At 45.5% G+C, this 9,854-nt stretch overlaps 1 pseudogene; it reads right to left on the reverse strand.

Annotated features, from left to right (window-relative positions):
- LOC101662181 overlaps nucleotides 1-8,902 on the reverse strand; it is a 34,205-nt pseudogene extending 25,303 nt beyond the window's left edge.
- Nucleotides 8,903-9,854: the final 952 nt, after the last annotated feature.

Raw genomic sequence — 9,854 nt, forward strand, 5'->3', positions numbered from 1 at the left:
GCTCAGCCTTCCTTTGGGTTTCAATCATTCCTCTCGGTTACATTGCCCTTGAATCCCTACCAGGCCTCTCACACCCTCCTTGCCACTAATTTTGGATCACTTGTTCGAATCTTCCCTTAAAAACAGAAGTTTTGTGGCAGCCTATTGAATCTCTCTGCAGAGTTTATCATGGGTTAAATCTAGAGCCTATGCTTGGGTTTAAAACCAGTAGGAGAAGCTAAGAAAGAACTAAAACATGTTCAGGCCTCTCACTTCCATGACTGGATTATAACTCAAAGCCATCAATAAGCTTCAGGTTCCTCATCTGAAAAAGGGGGAGGGGAATGGGATGTACTTCAGAGAACGGATGAGATGACTAAATAAAGTGATTAATGCAAAACTTCCAGTACAGTAACTGATGAAGCATTTACTCAAGATGTGTGAGCAAGTGTTGTAATAGTAACAGGATGTTGCATGAGATTTTCCCTAGTTGTTCCAAAACTGGTGATTAAGACCCACAGGTAAGAGTGGAAGAAGAAAAAAAGTGCTAACTAACCTACATCCTTAAGAAAATTGGCAGTAATTACAGCAAGCCAAGTCCCCCCAAGGGACTAAGCTGTAACAGACTAGACACTTCTAGCTTCCTCCTGATTCCTAAGATCCCACCCCTCCAGTCTCAGGAGGAGAACTGGATCCAGGTGAGAGAAAAATGAGGCTGTGTCTTGTGACAAGTAGAGTGAGAAGAGAGGAAGCTTGGTATAGACTCGCTTGGTATAAGAGGGGGTGATGCTGTCTTTCCAGGAAAGACCAATGATAGGGAGGGTTCTAGCTTGCTAACAGCTAAGTCAGTGGGCTTGTCAATATCCAATTTTGAATAAAGTAGGGACAAATATGAGCAAAAGCTGCTGTTGTTGTTAGGTGTCATTGAGTTGGTTGTGAGCCATAGCAATCTTATGCACAACAGAAGGAAACACTGTCAGGTCCCGCCCCATCCGCACAATTGTTCCTATGCTGCAGCCAGGGTGTGAGTCCATCTCTTAGAGGGTCTTCCCCTCTATGACAGTTAAGGTTTATTGTGCCAACCTGGCCAATGAACACATATGGGATTAATCGAAGGGCGGAGAGCTAAATGGCTCACTGAGCCTCACCTTTCTTGTTCTCTGGTCTCTTGTTCTCTGATGGTCGGACCAGAGTGCAGCTGCCTTAGCTAGTTCTCTGCCTCAGCTGGCAAGGTTCACTTCCTGTGAGACATCTCTGAGGGGAAGCCACATGGACGTACCCCGACGCAGCCCTGGGTGCTGGAGCACGCATGTGGAGACCTCTGCCAGTGCTGACATGCTTACACCACCACTAGATTCAAAGACTTTCTACCCTCTGGCCTGTGATCCTCCTGCATCTGGCATCATTGTGTGTGTTTTGGGATTTTGAGGAGGACTTTGTAGATCAGTGTCTGACATATGGGCTAAGTCGGATTTATGGGCTTGGACTGGACAGGGTTTGGATGCTTTCTGAATGTATTCTTACCCTTTTTATAAAACTCATACATATTTGAGTTTCTTTTTTTTTAAATCATTTTATTGGGGGCTCATACAACTCTTATCACAATCCATACATCCATACATTGTATAAAGCACATTTTTATATTCATTACCCTCATCATTCTCAAAACATTTGCTCTCCACATAAGCCCCTGGCATCAGCTCCTCATTTCCCCCCCTCCCTTCCCACTCCCCCCACATATTTGAGTTTCTGTGGATTTGTTTCCCTAGTCTACCCAAACTAACACACCCTCTTTCACTGCCCCTCTACTTTACCAAGCATGGTGTCCTTCTCAGGGACTGGTCTCTCCTGAGAATATGTCCTAAGTCTGTAAAAGGAAATCTCACCATCCTTGCCCCCAAGGAGCACTTTGGCCTTACTTCTTCCAAGGCAGATCGGGTTGTCTTTTTAGCAGTCCATGGTACTTTCAATATTCTTCCCAGCCCCCCAGATTCAAATGCATCAATTCTTCCACGGTCTTCCTTATTCAATGTCCAACTTTCACATGCATACAAGGCAATTGAAAATACCATGGCTTGAGTCAGGCATGCCTGTGGGAAACAGAAGGATTTCTCCCAAGTTGTCTCCCCCATATATATGCCAAGCTTATCTGCTTGCGAATGACTATACACTTGGAGGTCATCAGGAGTAGATCAGGGGTTATTCTCCCTAAAGGTTATTAGCCATCTAGAGCAAGCAGCTACCACTGTTTATCCCACAAGTAGGACCCATTCCCTTCTGATAAGGATAGTAGTTGACTGTTTTCTTGTAGGAAACTCCAGAGAGGTCAAGCCCACCTAAGGGTGGCCAAGGTTAGGCCACCATCATGAATCTAGGGTCTGCCCATCTTGTCACATGTATGCTTCTAGTTCCTCCCCTTTCTATCATGTGTATAGTCCTAGCTCATCCCCTTCCTGTTACACCTATGCCCATTGTACATCCCCTTCCTATGGTGTGTATACCTATTGTACTGCCCCTTCCTGTGATGTGTGGCTACCTGTAATCACGCCCCTCTAGCTTGATATAATCCTTGGTTAGCAATAAACAGGGTCCTCGAGCCTCCTGCTGGGTCTCCGCCCCACCTCGCCTCAGCCCATGATGTGCGTGGACCTGTCCAGTAAAATCATGGCCATCCAGGAGGTGAGCATGCTACCATGAAATGTGTCTGACTCCATTATTTCAATCTCCCTTCTATCTCTCATGCTATGACTTTATTATAATCTTTATGTATCTCAACCATAAAGATTGCACTTTCTGAACCTGTGATTAGTTGTGGGGGGCTGGCCCCTTCCCCCCACACATGCCTTAGTCCTCAAAGTAACATCCTTGTGCTTCAGTATCTAAAGAGGTCTTGTGCAGCAGATTTACCCACTGCAATGTGTTGGTTGGTCTCCTGACTGCTGCTTTCATGAGCATCAGTTGTGAATCCAAGCAAGACAAAAATCCATGACAACCTCAATCTTTTCTCCATTTATCATGATGTTACCTGTGGTCCAGTTGTGAGGATTTGGGTTTTCTTTACATTGAGTTATAATTCAAACTAAAGGTTGAAGTCCTTGATCTTCACCAGCAAGCGCTTCAAGTCCTCCTCACTTTCGGCAAGCAAGGTTTTGTCATCTGCATGTCACAGGTTGTTAATAACTTTCCTCCAGTCCTGATTCCACATTCTTCTTCATAGAACCAGCTTCTCTGATTATTTCCTCACCATTCATACTGAAAAAATATAATGAGAGGATACAACCCTGATGCACACCTTTCCTGGTTTTAAACCATGCAGTATTCCTTTGTTCTGTTTGCAACATTGCCTCTTGATCCATGGACAAGTTCCTCGTGAGCACAAAGAAGTGTTCTGAAAAAAGAAAAAAAGAAATTCTGGAATTTCCATTTTTCTCAAGGTTATCCTGTTTGTTTTGAACCACAGAGCTGAATGCCTTTGCATATTCAATGATACACAAGTAAACATCTTTCTGATATTCTCCGTCTTGCGCCAAGATCCTTCTGACATCAACAATGATATCCTTGTTCCACATCCTCTTCTGAATCCAGCCTGACCCTCTGGCAGCTCCCTGTCAATGAACTGCTGTAACCATTGTTGGAGGGTCTTCGGCAAAATTTTATTTGCATGCAAGTCAAAGTGAGTAACTGGGAATAAGATGGGGCCGAGAGAGGAGAGTAGTTTGGTGTGACCAGGAGTGTGAATACCCCCTGGATCTGTCGCACAGTGGGAGAAATGATTGAGCCAGGGGTTCCTCTGCAGACGCTACCAAAAAAGTCTACATGCTAGAAGAGGGGACAGTACAACTAGGGGCAGGAATTAGAAGTGAGTTGTTCAGCTGGCACTGGATGAGAGTTCTCCCTCACCAGGAAACTGGTGAGGAGGCCAGAGCACCCTCTGAGGACTCCCCTACTCCACACCGACCACCCAGGGGACATGAACAAGGCATTGACTAGAGAAGTCATGGCATTTTAATTGCCTCATCTGGACATTGAATAAGGAAGCCTGAAGAAGTATTGATGCATTTGGACTGTGGTATTGGTGAAAAATACTGAAAGTACCATGGACAGCCAGAAGCACAAACAAATCTGTCTTGGAAGCAGTACAGCCAGAATGCTCCTCACAAGGAAGGAATGCAAGACCTTGTATCACATATTCTGGACAAGTATCAGAAGAAATCAGTCCCTGGAAAAGGACATCATGCTTGGGAGAGAGAAGGGCAGTGAGAAAGAGGAAATTGATGAGACTGAGTGCCATAAATGTGCTCAAGCATAACAGCTGCGAGGATGACTCAGGACTGGGCCATCCATCCAGTTCCCAGCTATTGCACATGGCTCCATACGGTCCGATGCATGCAATAGCAACTGACGTGAGAAAATAAATGTGTTGGTTAAAGGCTGCACTTGTGCTAGTTCTTGTAGCAGCACTAGATAACCAACCAAGGGAACATTATAGACACATGGAGGTAAGTATGAGAACTTCTGAGTCCAAGCTTATGTTTCTTCCAGCCTAAAGTATCTTTAAGTTTTTTTAAAATTTATCTTGTTGTTCTTATTGTTGAGAATGTACATAGCAAAACACACACCCATCCAACAGTTTCTCCATGTCCAATTTAGTGACATTGACTGCGTTCTTCAGATTGTACAACCATTCTCCTCCTCTTCTGAGTGCTTCCTTCTCTATTAACATTAACTCACCCCTAAGGTTTCTATTCAGGAGCCCTGGTGGCATAGTTGTTACATGTTAGGCTGCCAATCACAAGGTTAGCAGTTCAAAACCAGCAACTATTCCAAAGGGGGTAAAGATGGGGCTTTCTACTCCCGTAGAGAGTTACAGTCTACCCTGTCCTATAGAGTCACTATGAGTCAGAATGAACTTGACGGCAATGAGTGAGAAGGTGTCTGTCTAATCTTTTCCAAGTTGATGTCTCTCTGCTTCATGTAGTTAGATCTCAAAAAAGCATAGTATGCAAGGAAGGCTTTTTTTGAGACTTGTTTGGAGGTTCCAGCAGGGGAGCTCAGCTACTCGTATACCCTTGACTGAAGGTCGGTCCTCCTTCTATCTGGGAAGGTCGTCCTCTTCAATCGAGCACACAGCTTCGGGAGGGACACACATAGAGCGGTGAGGGAGGAAGGGGACACCCACCTAGACAGCCAAATCAGCCGAATCAACCCTGGCGATCAATGGGGTGACAGATGTCGCAGCCAGATCGCCCTCACATCTGGAAGACCTTTTTTATGAGTTAAGCTAAACTGTTTCTTGATTTTAAGAAGAACCAAGGGGATCATTTTAGATTGTTTAAAGATTATTTCAGGCAATAGTCTGAGGCGCCAATGCATCTTAAATAATAGACTTCTTTTCCTGTAAAACTCAACACACCCAACGACATCAAATCAATTCCAACTCAGAGTGATTCAATGTGACAGAAGCAGGGTTTCTGAGACTGAAAAGGTATACAGGAACAGACACAATCATCTTTCTCCTGAGGAGTAGCTAGTGGGTTTGAACTGCCAGTCTTGCAGATGCTTCCCCACAGTGCTACCTGGGCATCTTGACTGTAAAGTAGACTGCTCTTTGTCTCCATACAGTGCTGCCCCTGGGCTCTGAATGAAAAATCCCTTAGGCCCAGCCCTATGCAATGATAAAAACTGAAGACCTGCAACTCTAATATAAAATTCGTAAGAGTTCCTGATTGATTCAGCTACCTCTGTTCAAGTGTCGATGGGAAGAACTGAGTCATCAGTATCTAGTTCTCAGAGGACTCTCATACGAACTAGAAAGATATCTCAAAAAAAGATCTCCCAGTGTTGGGAAAGCATGTTAAGTGCCAGAATAACAGGGACCTGAAGGGTCCAGATAGGCCAAAGTGGCTCTGAAATCAACATTCAGATATGAGGTGTGTGTACAGTTGGGGTAAGTGGCCAGTTTCTATACCTCACTTCCCAGAGTTTTACAAAACAATCACAGGAATTATGGAATTTTGAAAGGAAGCAGAGGGGTCTTGATCTGAACCAGAGAGAGAGAGCCACCATGTTATCTGTGTGACAACTCTCCTCTAACCCACAAATCTTGAAAAAAATCATAATTCTAGATGGTTTTGAATTTCTAATGCACATTAGAAAGAAGATGCAGCTTCATGTCCAGGTATGAGTTAGGACAGTGTCTCAGGCAGGGTTAAGCTAACTTGGTAACGTTTACATATTCATACATATAAAGAGGTTTACATCAAGAATATGACTCACGCAGTTGTAGAATTAGGCAAGTTCCAAGTCTGTGGGTCAAATGTGAGGCTGGAGACTTCTGGCTGCAAAGATTGATGAAGCCGTAATCAGCAGGAAGACAACAGTCTTGTGGCTGCCTCTGCAAATTAATCCAAGGTTAGCCGGTAAGATGGCAAGTCACTGGTGACTACTAGGATCAGCAGATAACAGCAGGCCTCGGGCTCAAGTGCAAAGAACTAGAGGTTCATAAACCAATTCAGGATCCAGACCCAGCTAAAAGTAAGTGAGCTTTTCCACAGCATCTACTTATATTTGAAGAAGGCCATACTCCCTCGGAGATCTTATCATGGGGGATCACTAGGTCTTAACTGTCAAACCAGGAGCCTTGATGGCGGAGTGGTTACACATTGGGCTGCTAACTGCAAGTCAGAAGTTAGAAATCCCTAGCCACTCCACAGGACAAAGATGGAGTTTCTGCTCGTGTGAGGAGTTACAGTCTCAGGCATGCACAGAGGCAGTTCTACTCTGCCTACAGGGTTGCTGAGTCAGATGGCAGGAAGTCTGGTTTGGGTTTTACAACTGTCAAACCCCTGAGAATCCTGGCCCAGCCACGGTGACAGACCACCTTAACCACCACAAGCAGGAGCATAGGCAAAAACCTAAGAAGAATTAAATAATTAAAATATAGAGTAGTCTTTATTTTATTTTATTTGTAGCATAGTCTTTGCTACTCATCACCACCCCTACCCTCCCAGCTCTGGATATTGGTGTCAAGTTTACCCAATTCTCAAAATGCACTATAGTCCCTAGGGAATATCTGGGTTATACTTTCAAAGGTGAAAAAAAGCATTGGATTAAATAACCTGTGATTAAATAAAATCCAACTAAATACAAAGTGAAATCTTTCTATATTGTTGTTATTGTCAGGTGCCGTTCAACTGGCCCTAACCCCATGCACAACAGAATAAAAAGCTGCCTGATCCTGTGCGCCATGCTCGACAGCTGCTATGTTTGAGCCCATGGGGCAGCCACTGTGTCCCTCCATCTTACTGCGGGTCTTCCTCTGTTTTGCTGACCTTCCATCAAGCATGATGTCCTTCTCCCGGGACTAGGTTCTCTTGACAACATATCCAGTGTGTTCAGGGTGAAGTCTTGCCATCCTCTCTAAAGGCGTGCTCTGGCTGTACTTCTTCCAGGAAAGACTTTGTTCGTCTGGCAAGCCAAGGTGTAGTCAATGTTCTTTGCTAATACCTAATATGAAGGTTTCCGTTTTTCTTTAGTCGCCCTTACTCACTGCCCAGCACTAACTAGACAATACACAGGAGGCAACTGAAAATACCACGGCTTGGGCCAGGTGTACCTTAGTCCTCAAAGGAACCTTTTTGCTTTTTTTAACTTTTCAGGTAATTTTTTATGTCACAAAATGTTGGTGTTCAGGGACCCACTCTGAAAGATGCTGTTAAAATAAAAAATAACCCCCTGGAGAGAAAATCCATGTTCTAAGAGATGAGACATTTTAAAAACAAAAATGTTTTGTTTGTTTTTTAAAGAAATGAGACATTTTATCTGGGCAAAAAGGAGGGTAATTTAGCTCAAGAAATGCAAGAACAAAAAAACCCCACAAATTTCCCTTGAAAATATTCAACTAGAAAGGCAAGGCGTTTTCCTCCACCAAACATTTTAGCTTTCCTACAACGCCACAGAAAATCCAAATCCTTCGGTCCAAAGCGTCAGAGAAAACTCGAGTTCTAACATGGAGGTAACACGATTCCTTTGCAGGTACACCGCAGAGTCACCCGCACATATCCGAGGCACCGAGAGCTCGGCCTGCAGCTGGGGCTTGGCGGGGGAGCAGAGCCGGAGCTGCCAGGTGGCTTTTACGGTGTCGTTCTGTAGGTAAAGCCCAGGGACCAGCGAAGCCAGAGAGAGAGAACACCATGGGAACCGTTGGAAGAGAGGTTTCCTCCCGCCGCCTCGGTCCTCCTCCAGCTGGAGAGTGTGCAGCGTGCACACTGAAGTCTGGCTTCGGCCGTGCCCTGCTCGCCCGCTTTGCGTCCCTGTGCCCGGCACACAGGGAAGAGCTCGGGAGGGCTCTCTCCATAGCAGCATTTTGAAAGGGATCCCTATAGGCGTTCTCGGGCTGTGCACTCTGGGATGAGGGTCTGCATTTAGCCAAGCACAATTCAAAGCGATCTTCCAGTGCCATGAAGGGGTTCTGCAATGCCACGGCTGCCCGGGTAAGGAAGCGCTCCCGGGGAAGTTGCTGGTTGGGCTGCCGGGGCAGGAGACACAGTACACAGAGGCGCTGCAGCAGCCATCAGACAAGCAGCCGCTGCAGCAACACTGCTTTGTGACCTTGACTTTACAGCCGCCATTCACCAGCAAATCCTTCCTTTTACATATCCATCCAAGTTCATCCGGAATGAGGTGCTTCCCTTGAATGGAATTCCGACACTGACTGCTGGGCCCACTGCTATTGCCCAAGTTAAACACCACTTTCCAAGGAACGGGCTGGTCATGGTCTTGAACCTGAAGGAGATTCCCGCCTCTCACTGCTCTCTCCTCCTACCTGAAGGTGCTGGTGAGGAAGGAGATGAACGAGAGACCAGGGCAAGCACCCATCTCTTCCTCAGCAGCCGCACCACACCAGGGCCCCCAGGGTCACCATCCCAGCACGATTGATCACCAGGCGTGAAGAGCAGCAGATCAGGGCTAGGCGGCATGGCCCCTGACTGATATAAGAGCACCACCACCAATCAGGTGTCTCTTTGCCCATAGCCAAGGGTGGAGTTTAAGAATTCTTTTGGTTTTCATAGACTCTAAAACTTCTCCTTTATATTTGCTTCTCTGGACACCAGCTGACACAGGAAGTCAAATTTCTCTGATGACAATGGCTCTTTTAAAACCGCAGGGACTCAGATATCTCGGCAACTGATATCTCACTTTAAACCAAATTAGGCCTTGAAGCAGGAAAAACAAAGTGAATATCTTGAAATATTACTGAAGCCTCTTAACACTCAAATTTGTTGTTTCAGCGCTTTGAAATTAAAACTGGAAAGGAGTCAGGGTGGGGGTGGGGGAACTTTTCCAGAGAAAAGAGCATTGAGCTATCATGTGAAAGTCCTTGGGAAAAGTCTTCTCAAGAGTCTCGGAAAAGGATTCCCGGTAATTTCCCAGTAACAAGAAGACAGTACCTTTTTCTATTTGGAAATGCAAGGTTTGTGCCTTTTGCCGCCACAGGAAACATTCTCAAATTTGGTCCCTCAACTCAAAGAAATTCACTGATATGGAGTCCAGTTCAACTCAGAGCAGCTCTGTATGGGACAGAATCAACTGCTCCTTTGGATTCCCCAGGCTGCAAACCTCTATGGGAGCAGAAAGCCTCTTCTTTCTCCTGAGGAGCGCTGGCTTTCTGGCGGAGTTAGATGACGCCAGTTTGACGACTGTGGAGGCGCTTTCCTTTCTCTGCCATTTCGCCTGCTCTCTGTCATGTCACAGCAGGAGCGGTCAAGTAGCTCCTCCCACCATGGTCTGAAAAATGATGTCTGGCAGAAAGAAACTGTTTTGAAAATGATGATGGCAACATATGTACAAATGTGTTTGACACAATAGACGGATGT

The sequence above is a fragment of the Echinops telfairi genome, unplaced genomic scaffold, assembly GCF_000313985.2.
Source record: "Echinops telfairi isolate 266 unplaced genomic scaffold, ASM31398v2 ScPeMD7_7469;HRSCAF=8507_1, whole genome shotgun sequence".
Classification (NCBI taxonomy): Eukaryota; Metazoa; Chordata; class Mammalia; order Afrosoricida; family Tenrecidae; genus Echinops; species Echinops telfairi.